Below are 16259 nucleotides of genomic sequence, written 5' to 3' on the forward strand. Positions count from 1 at the left end.
ACAGCTGTCCAGCCCACCCTAGAGGTGACTGCATTTCAGCGTACCTGAAGCAACACAGCACCAGCAATGGACAGGAGAATGGCTCCCTGCTCATGACTACTTCAGTCCTGTTGATGGGCCTCAGCCTCTATCCTTCCACTCCCCCGCTTTGCAAAGGGGCTGTAGACTCTGGGAGGAGAGGGGTGGAGGCAGGCAGAGGTGTCTCCCTGCAACAGATGTAGACACGTCTCTGTATTAATCATTCTCTCATTGAAGTTTTTAGCTTTGTATTGAGTCCTTTTACATGGAAACTTTGTATTAAGTCTTGGTAAAATAGTCCCTAGGACACGTGAGGCAGAGACTATCCCTGTGGGGTAAATGAGGTGGGAATGGATAAGACGGCAGGTGAGCACCTCTGGGCAGTAGCAAAGGTTGGAGAGGGGATGGAAGCCAGATCCAAGATCAATGAGTCCTGGGAAGTGGGCCCACTGAAAGGAGACTGGACCTGTAGATGCCTTGGGGGTCAGCAGCAAGGACCTGCTTTGGGAAGCCCCCTCTTTGGAGGTGAATGTGGCAGCATTGAGACACCACCCAGAAGCCGGTGCCACAGACACTAACTGCAGATTCATGGGATGGCTCTCACAGATCTTCACATGCATAAGATGATAGATCTGTGGGGGGGGGGGGGAGGGAGAGCAGTGGCGTAGCGAGGGGGCTGGAGGGTTCAGTTGCCCCTGGGCACCATGCTGGAGATATGCCACTTTAATCCCATTCTGGTCCCCCCGTCATCCCTCAGCTCACGTGCTCCTACTCCGCCTGCCACCTGCAGCTGGAGCCTCCTCCTTGCCTCTCTGTTCCAAGCCCGACCCTCCTCCATCTCCACTGGAGGGTTAGTGCATGTGGGAGCCCAGGCCCAAACTGTAGGAGGTGGAGGAAGATGTGGTACAGGTTCCCCCCAGCTGTGCACCAGGTTCGGGGCCATGCCAGGCACGGAGGGGGTGGGTGTATGGGGGGGCGCAAATGTTTCCTTTGCCCCCGGGCACATAACACCCTCGCTACGCCGCTGGTCTCCACAGCAGACACCAAAGACCACAAACCAGATAAGGATCAAAGGTGCCAGACCAGGTTTATTGTAGAACGAAGTACAGGCAGTCCCCGGGTTACGTACAAGATAGGGACTTTAGGTTTGTTCTTAAGTTGAATCTGTATGTAAGTCGGAACTGGCGTCCAGATTTAGCCGCTGCTGAAACTGACCAGCGGCTGACTACAGGAAGCCCGAGGCAGAGTTGCTCTGCCCCGGGCTTCCTGGAATCAGCCACTGATCAATTTCAATAGGCTGAATCTGGACACCAGTTCCGACTTACATACAGATTCAACTTAAGAACCCCCGGCATCTCCAAGTCAGCTGCTGCTGAAACTGATCAGCAGCTGATTCCAGGAAGCCCGGGGCAGAGCAACTCTGCCTCGGGCTTCCTGTAGTCAGCGCTGGTCAGTTTCAGTAGCGGCTGACTTGGGGACGCCTGGGGCAGAGCAGCTGGGGTGCTGCTGGGTTGCTCCAGTAGCGCCGCTCCTCAGCGCTACTGGACCAACTCAGCAGCACCCAAGCTGCTCTGCCCCAGGCATCCTGATTCAGCCGCTGCTGAAACTGACCAGCAGCGGCTGAATCAGGACACCTGGAGCAGAGCAGCTGGGGTGCTGCCGGCTTGGTCCAGTAGCAGCCAGAGCGGTGCTGCGGGACCAACCGGCAGCGCCCCAGCTGCTCTACCACAGGCATCAGGAGAAAAGCCTGGTCTGCTGGGGGGGGGAGGGCACTAGCTGTGGAGCACGTGGGCAGCGGGACAGCCCAGACGCACCACGGCTCTCCCGCTGCCGGTGTCCTCTGAGGGGAGCAAAGCCTCGGAGGACGCCGGCAGCGGGACAGCCGCGGTGCGTCTGGGCTGTCCCGCTGCCCGCGTGCTCTACGGCTTTGCTCAGTTTCTCCCTGGTCTGCTGGGGGGGCTCCTCCCCCCCAGAAGACCAGGGAGACACGGAGCAGCTTTTCTCGCCCCGGAGGACGCGGGCGGTGGAACTGCGGCACATCTGGGCGTCCCGCCGCTCCGTCCTCCGGGGCGAGACATAAGGCGGATCCGCGTAACTCAGGGACTGCCTGTACTGTAATACAGGCAGCCCCCGGGTTACATGGATCTGACTTACAGCAGATCCCTACTTACAAACGGGGTGAGGCAACCCCGCACTAGCTGCTTCCCCCCAGCAGACCAGGGAGATGCGGAGCGGCTTTTCTCAGCAGACACCTCAGCTTGAGAATAAAGGACTGAGGGAAGTGAGGTGTGGGAGAATAAAACTGAGCTCTGGAGAAATGTTTGACTAGAGTTTCCCCTACAATATGTACCAGTTCCGACTTACATACAAATTCAACTTAAGAACAAACCTACAATCCCTAACTTGTATGTAACCTGGGGACTGCCTATAGTTGTCATTGGACTCTACTGAACCACTACGCATATGTAATTGCCACAAGGGAATGACTCAATTAGTGGGAAATTTCCACTGCTCCCTATGTCGTCTCAAAGGCTGTCCCCCCAAGACACTTCCTTATATACAGGTACAACTAGTCATACCTCATGGCTGACGTATCAGGTTGCCACCCTCTGATGTCATCAGGTTACCCTCTGACGTTATCAGGTTACCGCCCTCTGCTGCCACTTAGGGTACGTCTAGACTACATGCCTCTGGCGACAGAGGCATGTAGATTAGACTACCCGGCATAGGAAAATGAAGCGGCGATTTAAATAATCGCCCCTTCATTTAAATTTACATGGCTGCCGCGCTGAGCCGATCAGCTGTTTGTCGGCTCAGCGCGGTAGTCTGGACGCGCGGGGGTCTACATCAAAGGCATTTGTCGACCTCCCAGGTATGCCTCATTTTACGAGGCATAACACCTTTTGTCGACAGAGTTCTGTCGACAGAAGGTGTTATTGCATGTAGGGTTGTGTCTAGACTACAGGGTTTTGTCGACAAAGCAGCTTGCTTTGTCGACAGAATTGAATGTGTCTAGACGCTCTTTGTCGACAGAAGTTTTGTCGACAGATACTGTCGGTAAAAGCCTGTAGTCTAGACGTACCCTTCGTGCCAAGTTCTATGAGCTGGGGCTTGCCTCTTGCTCACAGCTTAGCTGTGCTTTATGTTAGCTATGTTTTGTCCATTGTTAGCTAGGCCTCAGGCCTCAAACCAGGCCTGTGCTGCATTGGTTTATGCTTTAGGCCCTCATCTTACTACATCCCCCAAATAAGATTCTACTAGTTCTAATTCTCTAAGGCTATATCTAGACTGCAAAGAAAAGTTGGAAAAAGGTATGCAAACTGTGAACCACAATTTGCGTATTTTTTTCCAGTTTTCTTTTGGAAGAGGCTTTCCCAAAATTTGTGGACACATTAGAGAAGGTCCAGCAGAGGGCAACAAAAATGCAGGGCTGGCACACATGACTTACAAGGTGAAGCTGAGGAATTCAGGCTTATTTAGTCTACAGAAGAGAAGAGTGAGGGGGGATTTGATAGCAGCCTTCACCTTCCTGAAGGGAGGTTCCAAAGAGGATGGAGAGAGGCTGTTGTCAATACTGAGAGATGGCAGAACCAGGAGCAATGGTCTCAAGTTGCAGTGGGGGACCTCTAGGTTGGATATTAGAGGTTGGATACTAGAGGTTTTTATGTCCCGGCTGGAGAAAGCCCTGGCTGGGATGATTTAGTTGGAATTGGTCATGCTTTGGACAGGGGGTTGGACTCGATGACCTCCTGAGATCTCTTTCAGTCCTAGGATTCTATGATTCTACAATAATACTATAAAACTGAAAACATTTCAAATCCCTCCCCAAACCCTTTTCGCTGGTAAAACTATTGAGGATTTTTTTGGAAATTGATATTTATATAAAAATACTGCGTACTGAAAAACAGGTTGAAACAAGTTGTGTGTGTGTGTGTGGTGGGGGAGGTTAAAGAAACACAAAAGTGGATCAAAATCAGGTCTAAAACAGGAACTGCCCTACATTTTAATTACAGGTTCACTACTATGACTACACTATACAAAAACAACGTGATGGTCCATGTTCATTTTACTCTGTTGCTAATATTTGTAATTGAATGATCTCCTGTCCCACTTCATGCAAGCTGTATACCATTAAAACATTCCAGAGTAGATAGGTGGAGCAGGGCTCTCCTCCCAACTGTGATGGTAGGAAGCGAAGTGTCTTGGCCCCACTGCCACTCACCCAAGCTCTGCATTGCTCAGCAGAGTTGAATGCAGTGGGCTGGTGCTGGGGTTGGGGCTGGTGCACTCTACTTCCCATGCCGCACAGAAGCAGAGCGACCCAGCTAGGAGATGGGCAGAGCAGGCTGCTGTGTTGTCCTGCTTCCCACCACTGTGGTGAGTTCTTCAGGGCCAAACCCCTGTTGCTGCTGCACCATCCCCCTCCCAGGTAATCCCCCAGGCTGCTCTGGGCCCCTCAGGCTAATATCAATATGGAGTGCTAGCTCATTCATAGGACAGTTGGGGTAGCTTTTGTGGGGCCCAGGACAAATGCCTCTACCAGCCTATGGATGGGATGGCTCTGACCAGTACATAGCAACAGTTCGATCTAGATGCACACCTCTGATTTTACTTCCCTTAATTTACAGCATTTGTTATGGTTTATATAGTCTCTTTTCTGAGAAAATGAACTGTTTTCATATTGTTCACTCATCTGCATTCCTACTTAGTATCAGTGAAAGCAAGTAGATGATCTTTTGCTTTTACCCCAGTCTTATGCATAAGAGTGAATGATTAGATGCAAGTTCATTGCTATGGTTACTGCCAATCTTCTCTGTTGTTTCATAAAGAATTGAAACATGAGGGAGTTTGTCAATGTGAGGCTAAACACTGCTTCCTTTTATGGAGCATCAGCCCCTTACTGTAAACACTTAGGCCATTGTTCTCCACTGTTTGGGGAAATATTTTGAGCAACTTTTCCATCCTTACTCCAAAGAGAATAATCAGATCCCAGCAGAATTCAATGGCTCTTAAATTTGTACAGGTATCTAAAAACAGTGACTGAAATCTTTGCTTGCACCTCTTTTATTTTTTCCATGCAGTATATTCTCCTCTTGGGTTTTTTCTAGATGTGCAGTTACTGCGAACTGAAGAAACACAAACACCTACCTGGATTTCTTACCCTTTGGCAACACCCGACAGTTTACTGCATATAGCATTTGGCCAACAGCCGAAACCAGGAGTTGGGAATCTTGCAAAGAAGGAAAACCATTCCTTGTTTTTGATCAAAATAATGTGAGCCAGATCACAAGCAAAGCTACTTGTACACATACACCAAGATAGTAGGTATAGTACAGTTGACAAATTCTGACTTAAATAAACAAAATAAGCGTTGGACTAAACTGCATCTATGTAGGTTTATTTTCTGAATCCCTTTGTTATTCATTAACAATACAGTTTGACTGTACATTTTATTGTCACCAAGACATTACATACTAACCCATTTCTTGTCACATGTATTGAATTGCTTATTATCTCTACATTAGATTGTTTAAAATTTATTTGAATAAAGTTTGAATTTCTCAATCAATAATTCTTTAATATTTTAACTATTTAATATGTAATTGTTGTTTATTATTAAATATTAAATTTATTATTACTCACCAATACTTTCAATAGTCTCAGAGGGTTAGTCTGTAATATTAAAAATAAGTAGTTTTGTTGCACCTTAGAGACTAACAAAAATATAAATTATCATGAGTTTTCATGGACAAAACCCACATCCTCAGATGAGTTTGAGTGGAGAAAAAAGTGGGGAACTCAAGACTATATAAACCATGTGCATGGTAAATTAAACCTATAATTATTGTATTTAAATATAAAACCAGAAAACATTTCTGCCACTAGGAAGAGTTTCAAAAAAGTGAGGAAAAGAAAAGGTCCGCTGTATTTTCTTCCTCTTAATATTGTCTTTTTATAGACTTCTATTCCTGAACATTTCTGCTCTCTTATGCACTCTATTATGCTACATAGTTTTTCTTTTTATAGAGCTTCATGTCTGTACATATTGAACATTCAGAGTTTTAATGGTAAATATTAGCATACATCAACAATCAAAGCAAAATTAGACTTTTAAACTGAATTTGTGAAGCAACTTAAGTTAAATTATGCAATTATTAAAATGTGAGTTTCCTCGGGTTAGCAGAATCCATTTTTCTCTGAACTGTAATAATTACAGCCAATTTTGTGCAGCACTCTTCTTATGTACTCTCTCTCTCTCTCTCTCTCTTTTTTTCTCTGTCATGCATTACTTCAAAAAAAAAAAGGAAGTCTGTTTGTATTGGAGGGAAAACCTGGGATGCTACTGCTGTGCACCAGTCCTTAAAAACATTTTTTTTTGTGTGTGACCGCAAAAATGCCAACAGAAAATAGCAGGAGATCTGCTCTCTCTCCAGAAAACTGACACGTGAAACAAAGCACAAAGAAGGCTGGAGATATTTAAAGTTGCTAATATTGGAATTATTTTATCAAGTTAGCCACAGTGGGTGCAGCTTCCAATGCTGTTGGGATTCCATCTGAGCTTTTCCACTGTGCTTGTCCAGATCCCCTTTCACAATTCTGGGAGAAGATTTCATCATGTTCTCTGGGATCCAAACAACTCACTTTCATTTGAGATTTCATCACTTTGTTCCCTTATTTGACACAGTGTAATGTCCATTATAATGACGTGGTATGGAGAATATTATATGTTCAAAGCTACACAGAAAATCTCCTCAGATATATACACCTTGTTTAATATACATTGCATCATGCATTTTTAAATTTGCTTGGATTCTTTGTAGGAGCGAGTCCTTGTATAACATGCTCTGTCCATGCTGGACCTAGTCTTTGACTTATGTCTACATTTCTAATTTATCTTTTCCATTGTTGGTAAATGGCTCCCTAGGCATTTTTCTTCTTATCAGACATTCTGCCTTTTTAGCTTCCTGGCATATTTATTTGTCTTATTTAGCACAAACATTCTATTTTCAACCTAATGATCTATTTACTTCCCTAATTTGGTGATTCACAAAATGAGGCCTCCCATGTGTTAATTATTCATCTTAGGCTAGGCCACGACTACAAACACCAGTGAATTAATACCCCACACTCAGGAAAAAACTAAAAGGAAAACTTGTGATGAGGAGTGTGGCAAAGAATAACACTTTGAATCTAAGGGAACTTGAAAAATCCATAACAATCTCATTTTGGAATTTTGGAATTTTTTTGTCTGAAATTTTTTCACTGGAAAAGTTGATTCTACTGAAATATGCCAGTTTTTCTTGGGAAAACTTAAAAATCAGTATGTGTTTTTAATGTTGAAATGTGCTTATATTTTAAAAAATAAAATTTAAGGCAAAATATTGATTCAAAATGAGTTCTTGTTTTAAGGGTTTTTTTTTTTCATTTTAAAGAACAAGAATGTATTAATTTTGAATCTGTTTGGATCGTCTTGTGGAAAAGCTAACATCTTTTTTTTAAAAAAAAATCCCCTCCCCCCCAAGTTGTTACACAACTTCATCTGGGAATTTTGGGATTAGTTCTAAAAATTAATAAAATAAATAGTTTGGAACCTTAGAAACTGGTATGGGAGTGAGACAAGGCAATGGCTATCAACATAAAAACAATTTCTGTCAGGTTCTCAGTTGTGCCATATTTAACTAACTAATGCTTGGTCTGAATTAAGGACTTGTCAAATACAGGTATTTTACCTTAGTTCTTTCTTAACATCAGATTGATAGAAGTGAATCTACACTATCAGGCTATGTCTAGACTGCAAGCCTCTTTCGAAAGAGAGCGTCTAGACTGCACACGGAACTTTCGAAAGAGCAAGCCGCTTTTTCGAAAGAAAGCACCCAGTGAGTCTGGATGCTCTCTTTCGAAGAAGCCCTATTTACATTCAAGAACGCCTTCTTTTGAAAGAAGCACTTTCGAAAGAAGGCGTTCTTCCTCGTGAAATGAGGTATACCGCCGTCGAAAGAAAAGCCGCGTTCTTTCGATTTAATTTCGAAAGAACGCGGCTGCAGTCTAGACGCAGGTGAAGTTTTTTCGGAAAAAGGCTACTTTTCCCGAAAAAACCCCTGAGTCTGGACACAGCCTCAGAGGGTAGCTGGCTCCTTGAAAAAGGGGCAGGATCCAGCCTAACTAACAGGCTCTGTCAGAGGAAATGAGGCACCTTAGGTTCATCTGTAAGCTGTTATCTCACCAAGCAGCTGGGAGGCAGTTAATTAGGCAGGGAAACACATGGACATGATGAAAGCTTAAGGATCTTTTAAGGTAGAACTCCTGAGGAGAAAGGCAACTGCCAGAGAGACAGACCTGTCCAGAAGCCTGGTAATGTAAAGGGACTGTTAGCCCCTTACTAAAACTCTGTGGGAGTTTTTGGTTCGCCAGCTCCCAGTATCAAAAGGGGAAGGGTCCATGAAAAATTAGGGCCCTGAGACTGACAGACCCCAGAGACAATGGAAAGCAGCCAACACTCCAGCTTGGCCTGATTGACAGGTTGGACAGGCCAGTGAGGAAAGCAAGAGGCCAGGCCCCCTCCTCCCTGTGAGCTGGGATTGTTCTGGTCTCTCTGAGCAAGGAGAGAGCTGAGAGACAGCTAAGAGAAGTGCAAGCTGTGCTGAGGGGCAGTTTTGCAGCAACAGAGCCAGGCACACACAGCCCAAGGAGCTCAGACCCTGTGTTGAGCAGCAGACTGGCAGTGCTCAGAGAGCCAAAAGGGACAGAGAAGCAACGCAAGGATCTGGAGACTGGCAAAGCAGCACAGCCTGCAGCTGGGTGTGGTGAGCAGCTGGGACCAGCAAAGTTGGGGGAAAGGCTCTGGACTGGGAGATATCACCAGCCAAGAGACCCCGCAGGCCAGACTGGGAGAGGGGTCTGGCCACTTAGCTCTTGAGGCTGTGTGGTCACTGCAAAAGCAAGCATGTCCAGCCTCAGCCCACCCCCCCCCCCTGCAGCACATCCAGGGCCTTTAAGGGGCCTATAAGGAAGAGACTGTGAACTGTCCTTACACTCTGCAGGCTGCTGTTTTGATGTCCCCATGCTACAGAGCAGGACTGTGTGTTGATGTTTAATAAACTGTATTTGCTTAGAACCTTATGAAATGATCACTGGGCCAAGAAAGCATGCAGTGTGAAGAGAGCACCTCGGAGTGGGGACACCCTAACTCCTGTCCCTAGTGACTACAAGGTCGGGGATTAAGCCCCAGGAAACCTGGGCCCAGCCTTGTTGGGGTTTCGAGGACTCTGCTACTCAGGAGATTGGAGGGGGAGCCCTCAGGATCAGGGAAGCCGTGGGGTAAAAGAAGTGGGAGCGGGGACTCAGATCCTTTCGCTGGTCCATTTCACCGGGGTGGTATAGAAGCCAGGAAAGTTCTCCACAATAGCGGGACCATTCCCCCGCTTACAGTAAGAAGCTGCTTGAGACTACCAATGTGCTAAGAGAATAGAAAGGGGTGGGGGGAAATTACGGAGATAAGAAGTAGCATAGGGGAACAGTATGGGGCTGAGAAGGACTGGGGGTTCCAGTTCCAAACAAGGGCCCTTAACTGGAACCCAGTGGAGTGGGTGGGCCTGGGTTCTCTTCTGTACTGCAGTCAAGGACTTTTAGAGAAGAAGTTTCTAAATCCAGGTGCTGTAGGGTGAATTAGCTCTCCCTAGAGCCAGCCTCAACTGTGAGAGAGTGCTTGGGAAGTGATGCTACCTTCCCTCCCCCCCCATATAGCTTTTAGGAAATGACTGTAATGACATTCTGCTATGTAATAGGGAATTTAATAGAGACAGTCTAAGATCCCAGCATTTGAATATTGTTTTGTTTGACATAATAGCAGTCTTCTGTTTGTTAACCAGGATTGGGCTGTAACATGGAAAGCACTTCATGGACAAGCTAACCAGTAAAATATCTGACCTCCTCTGTCCCCTGTGGGATCCCTTTCTGATGATAAAATGATGTACAGGAAAGCATGACTGTAAAAAGAGGAGGAAATAACTTGTTCTGTTTTTAAACTGGGTAGCACTGGATTGTGTAGCAGATTGGAGCCAATCTTTGAGCCACCCTTTCTTAAGACATTAAGATAGTAATTGCTGGGATGCCCACAAACTATGCACTCTTCTATCAAATCTAACTTGGCCTTTAATAACATTTCTCTGATGCAAATTGAGACATGTTGCTATGGTCATTTGCCACCAGTGCCATGCATATGACTTTCCCTTCAGTGAGAGTTAACCCAATTGTTGAAACTGCATTTGCAGAGACAGGGTCCTGTAGGATATCGGATTTCTTCACTATCAGGTTATTCCCTTTTGCAATCACTTTTTCCAGATAACACAGTTCTGTGCCTGAACACAAACAGCTGCTGACACAAAAGACAGAACTATGTAGCACTGAGTGAGCTGGAAAGCCTGTTTCAGTGCAAGCCATTGGCCTTCTGGTCTCTTACCATTATCAGTAAAAACAAGAATAGATACAAATGTGCTGGATGCTGAGGGCCGCCCAACCACTTTAAAGAGTGCTGAGCAGTGACAGTATGGAGGGGGATTAAAGAAATTGCCAACCGTTGTCAGTTCTGCCATTATAAATGCTGTTCTTGAAGCCATCAAGGTCTTTCTTAAAGCTACTACCAGCCCTACCCAAGACCACTAATAAACATCTTTTGTTGTCAAAATGCAATGTACTTATTGACTCTAGGTGCTTGCAGCAGTATCTGAGCCAGAAACATTAACCTGTGTCTGTGCACATGCACGTGCACGCACTTAACACCTGACTTTTCTTCCCTGCTTTCAAGTTAGAGTTGCAAAAATTACAGACAGCTGCCTTTTCTACAGGTTTTAGGACTCATTATTATCCCTTCTAAGTCAATGACAAAGCTCTCACTGACTCAGATCACGCAGGAGCAGGGTCTTGTAGAAGTGGGCATATAAACATTTCCCATAAATACAGACTAGAATTTTTACATTCATTTGCTTCCCATCTGTTTGCCCTCCATGAATATTCTAGGACTTAAATATTAAAGTCAGAGGATAATCATAGAAATGGAAAATGTGTTAAGCAAATGTTAAATTCATAAGCACAAGTATTTGTGCTAAAAAAAAGTCTGAGAAGTTACCGTATTTAATTGAGTCATTTAATTGAGGAAGAGGTCCCACATTCTATTTCCATATCCTATCAGAATCAACCAAATATTTTGTAATGTAGAGTGTGAATAGTTGCAACTGTTTGCGCACAATCTGCAGACAATGTGTTCATTATTTTCTAGTAAATAATTAATAAAAGCAAAGAAAAGTGGGACCATAAAATGTATAAACCATAAAAGAACAAAGATTTCTCATTATTCTATTTGACTTTTTTTTTTTTTGCAAGTCTCTACTATGCTTCCATTTCTTCCTTTCAACAACAAAACTATTCTTTGTTGCTTTCAAGATTTTGCATGTGAAGTATTTGGGAGAGTGTTGTTGGTTTTTTTGTTGTTGTTCATTTTAATAAAGCCTATTTCTCTTTATTGTACAGGCTAGCAAAGCAGCTAAATATTCAGAATAATATAGCTCTATACACAGTTGTACAGATGCCACCTTCATTATTTTATTTCAGGGTAGTTTAGGAGAAGAAGGAAAAAATGCTGTAAAATTACTATTAACATACTTTATTTCCCCCTCACCCCATCCCATCCCACACTGATTTCATTGCCACTGCAGTACAATACTAAATGCAGATGAGAATATACTATACTTAGTCCATTCTCAGATAGTAATTTTGGGGTACTTAGCTTAGGAACTGAATTCTCAGCCTGAATTTCTAGGGAATTTGCAAGTCAGATCAACTGAAAAATCTTGTACTGTAAATTCTTATTTTTTAAGTGGAAAAGGCATTTCAGCTCTAGCTCATCTCTATTTTTACAGGTGCTGGGGATGCAAATGGCCTGTTGCTTTGAGACTATGCATAGATAGGTTCCAGTAAAGTACCTTGGAGGTCAAGGGACATCTGATCTGTTCTCTTCTTAAAATGTTTCTTTTCCTTATATTCAGTCTCTTCATTCTCTATCTCAGGCTTTAGCAAAGGACACCTTGAAATCCTTGTAGAACTTTCGGTAATTAAAGAAAACAAGGCTGTCTTCAAAGGAATAGCCAAGTGGTTGGTTAGGGAGCTTAGCAAGATGTGGCTTTTGTAATTTGGCAGAGTATGCCTGCCTAAGGCCGTCCCTATACTGCAAATTTGTCCACGTAGCAGTAATGCTGTTATCCCGTGCATAGCAGTACTTTTACTAATACAAACTACGCAGAAACTGTTTTCTAGCCCCATTCAACTTCTTGAAACACAAAAATTATCATATTTTGTTCTGTGCCAATGTGGAGTCCTTTACAGTTTCTAGTATGTTGTGCTTGTTTGTGAAGTTGGGTAGGGGGCGGGCAGGTTGGTTCGTTTGTTTAGGAAGGAGCTGTTGGCAAAATAGAGTAGGACAAGATACAAAACAAAGCAATTGCTTAACTGACTACTTGTACTATTTTCCTAGGATCTTTTTTATTATTAAATGAAAAAATAATTCAATAATTTACTTTTATTAGACATGTATTAAATATCCTTAACAGCATCTAGTAGTATAAGATACAAAAAGATTAAAAATAATACTGGACTACTGTTTGGCTAACAACTTGAAAATTGGTCAGTATAAACTATTAAAGACTTTCCATATCCACTAAAATGTTGTGTGCTTCTAGCCCAAGCTGGGGCACAGTGCTCCTTTTGGTATGTTGAAGGTGGCTTGCATTCAGGGTTCTCTTCAGGTACCACAAACTATGATCTGTATCAAGTAACCCATTGATGACTTGATATAGAAATTGATTTTTAATGTCTTCTGGACCTGGATATTATCAAATGGAAAGCACCATTGTTTTAAGACATTTTGCTTTAACTGCCATGCCTTGACATAGATTCCTGGGGTTTTAGGTCTCATCCTAGAACCATTCCTGAGGTTTCAGCTGAGGAATACTGAGTAGCCAGCACAATGTTACTTGTGCACAGGAACTTGCGAGAGGCTGTTGGGGGAATATTGCTGATGTATAGGATGAAAAGTGCTGGAGCTGCCCAGGTTTCATAGGCTGCTCATCCCTTCACCCTCCCACTTCTCTGATCCTCACTTGAACAGCAACACCTGAAGTCTGGAGATGCAAATAATTCAATGTTTATTGGGGTTAACTTCCAGCAAGCATGAAACCAGATTCTTTTCCTTTTTTTCCACACTTATGTATAGGGAGAGGGAGGAATATTTACAGCTATGCCTTCAGCAATCGTTCTACTGAAATTTAACCAATCAGTCCTAATAATATTGTAATGTGATTGTATAACCAATTATATCCCACCACATTAATTGATTTACGCACAGTAAAATTAGTTATATAGGAGACAGAAACACTCAAAAACCAGAGAGAACCATACAGATACACAATAGGGAGACCGCAAGCATAATGACAAAACAATAAGGATATTACAACCCAACTATTGATAAGTGAGTCCTTGTTGGGCAGGAAGCTATCAACCTAAGTTTCCTTTAAATCTTCTAGACTCTTCCCTTTATTTGAGGGGATAGATGGGATGGCCTTTTTAACACCTCCCACCCCCAAATTGCCTTATTTCAATATATCTAGTTTGGAAAGTCCTCATCTACTTAACCTAAAGGCTCAGCTTCAGATAGGTAAGAACAAAGAATCAGAATTTTTTTAACCAAAATTAGGGACATGTTAGCCACACCCCGTGCCAAAAGAAATCCCACCCCTGGAGGTAGTACACCCGGGGTCAAGATGGACATATCCAGAAGTAAAGGGTGTCATGTAACCCCTCTAAGAGCTCTTCCCATGTCCTCTTACCGCTAGGGATGGGTTTGGCCCCCACAGAGCTCCCCATGCAACTACTATGCAATTGCATTAACCCAACTTGCATTGCATTAACTTGAGGAGAGAGACTGGGGGAAGTGTTCCCGCTAAGATTTTTTTTCCTGCCACGACCAGAGTGAATTTTGTCTTGTATACCAGTACTGAGTTCGTGTGTGCTTGTTCAGACATGTGCCACTGGGGCACCCAAATTATTAATAAATATCTTATAAACCAGATTGGCTGACTGGGGAAACCCTTCGTGAATTTAAGTACAAAAAGTGGAAACTTGGACAGGTGACTAGGGAGAGGTATAAATGTATAGCTCGAGAATGCAGGGGAGTTATCCGGAAGGCAAAAACGCAATTGCGACTCGCAAAGGATGTGAAGAACAACAAGAGAGGTTTCTACAGGCATGTTAGCAAGAAGAAGGTGATCATAGGGGGTGTAGGGCCCCTACTGGATGAGAGAGGTAACCTAGTGATAGATTATGTGGGGAAAGCTGAAGTACTTAATGCTTTCTTTGCCTCTGTCTTCACGGACAAGGTCAGCTCCCAGACTAATGCACTAAGTGATGCAATATGGGATGAAGGTGGACAGCCCTTGGTGGGGAAAACAGATTAGGAACTATTTAGAAAAGCTAAAAGTACATAAATCCATAGGTCCAGACTTAATACATCTGAGGGTACTGAGGGAGTTGGCAAATGTCATTGAGGAGCATTTGGCCATTATCTTTGAAAAGTCATGGAGATTGGGAGAGATCCTGGGTGATTGGAAAAAGGCAAATGTAGTGCCCATCTTTAAGAAAGGGAAGAAGGACGATCTAGGGAACTATAGGCCAGTCTTACATCAGTCCCCAGAAAAATCATGGAAGGGATCCTTAAGTAATCCATTTTAAAGCACTTGGAAAAAGAAAAGGTGATCAAGAATAGTCAGCATGGATTCATGAAGGGCAAGTCGTGCCTGACCAATCGGATTAGCTTTTATGATGAGGTAACTGGCTCTGTGGATATGGGAAAGTCAGTGGATGTGATATACCTTGACTTTAGCAAGGCTTTTGATACAGTCTCCCACAATATTCCTGCCAGCAAGTTAAGGGAATGTGGATTGGATAAACGGACTGTAAGATGGATAGAAAGCCAGCTGGGAGGTCGGGCCCAGCGGGTAGTGATCAACGGCTCGATGGCAGTCAGGTTCTAGCAGAGTGTCCCAATGATTGGTTCCTGGACCAGTTTTGTTCAATATCTTTGTTAATGACTTGGATGAGGGGATGGATTGCACCCTCAGCAACTTTGCAGATGACACTAAGATAAGGGGAGAGGTAGATACACTGGAGGGCAGAGCTAGAGTGACTTAGACAGATTGGAGGATTGGGCCACAAGAAATCCGATGAGGTTCAACAAGGGCAAGTGTAGAGTCCTGCACTTGGGACGGAAGAATCTCGAGCATTGTTACAGGCTGGGGACTGACTAGCTAAGTAGCAGTTCTGTAGAAAAGGACCTGGGGATTACAGTGGATGAGAAGCTGGATGTGAGTCAACAGTGTGCCCTTGTAGCCAAGAAGGCTAATGGCATATTAGGTTGCATTAAGAAGAGCATTGCCAGTCGATCCAGAGATATGGTTATTCCTCTTTACTTGGCTCTCGTGAGGCCACATCTGGAGTAGTGTATCCAGTTCTGGGCCCCCAATTACAGGAAGGATGTGGATGCATTGGAGAGGATCCAGTGGAGGGCAGCCAAAAAGATTAGGGGGCTGGAGTATATGACCTATGAGAAGAGGCTGAGGTAGTTGGGTCTATTTAGTCTGCAGAAGAGAAAAGTGAGGGGAGATTTGATAGCAGATCTGAAGGGAGGTTCTGGGACACTTCACTACTTGATGGGGACTCTGGGATAGAGTATTTAAATTTGAGAACAGCCCAGAAATATCGGGACATATGGCCAGCGTAACTATAGGCCATAGGAGGCAGGCCTAAATATCTAGATCTTAACATTGCTGACAGTATTGCCCAGCTACATCATGAATCTCAAGTTGCAGGGGTGGTAGATGGCAACCTGTTTGTAGTCTCCCCTGCTATGTGAGCAAGCAAGGTAAATGTCATAGAACATTATGAACTTGGCAAAGCACTGGTAAAAATGGCCATCTCAATTGAAGCTGGAAAGTGGTTTCTCACTATGCATGAAATCAGTAACTTGGAAGATACAGTACAAAGTCCAGTTAACAAAACATTTTTTTAAGTTTCAAGGCTACTTTAAGCTATCATGATGGTCACTGAGTTACTATCTTTGTTTTGTAGTTGGTTCTAAGACATAAACAAGCAAGTATGTTCCCTTACTAATTAGGTCCCCCCTTTTCACGAGGTAA

This window comes from Pelodiscus sinensis, chromosome 8 (genome assembly GCF_052426305.1).
Source record: "Pelodiscus sinensis isolate ZL-2025 chromosome 8, ASM5242630v1, whole genome shotgun sequence".
NCBI lineage: Eukaryota > Metazoa > Chordata > Testudines > Trionychidae > Pelodiscus > Pelodiscus sinensis.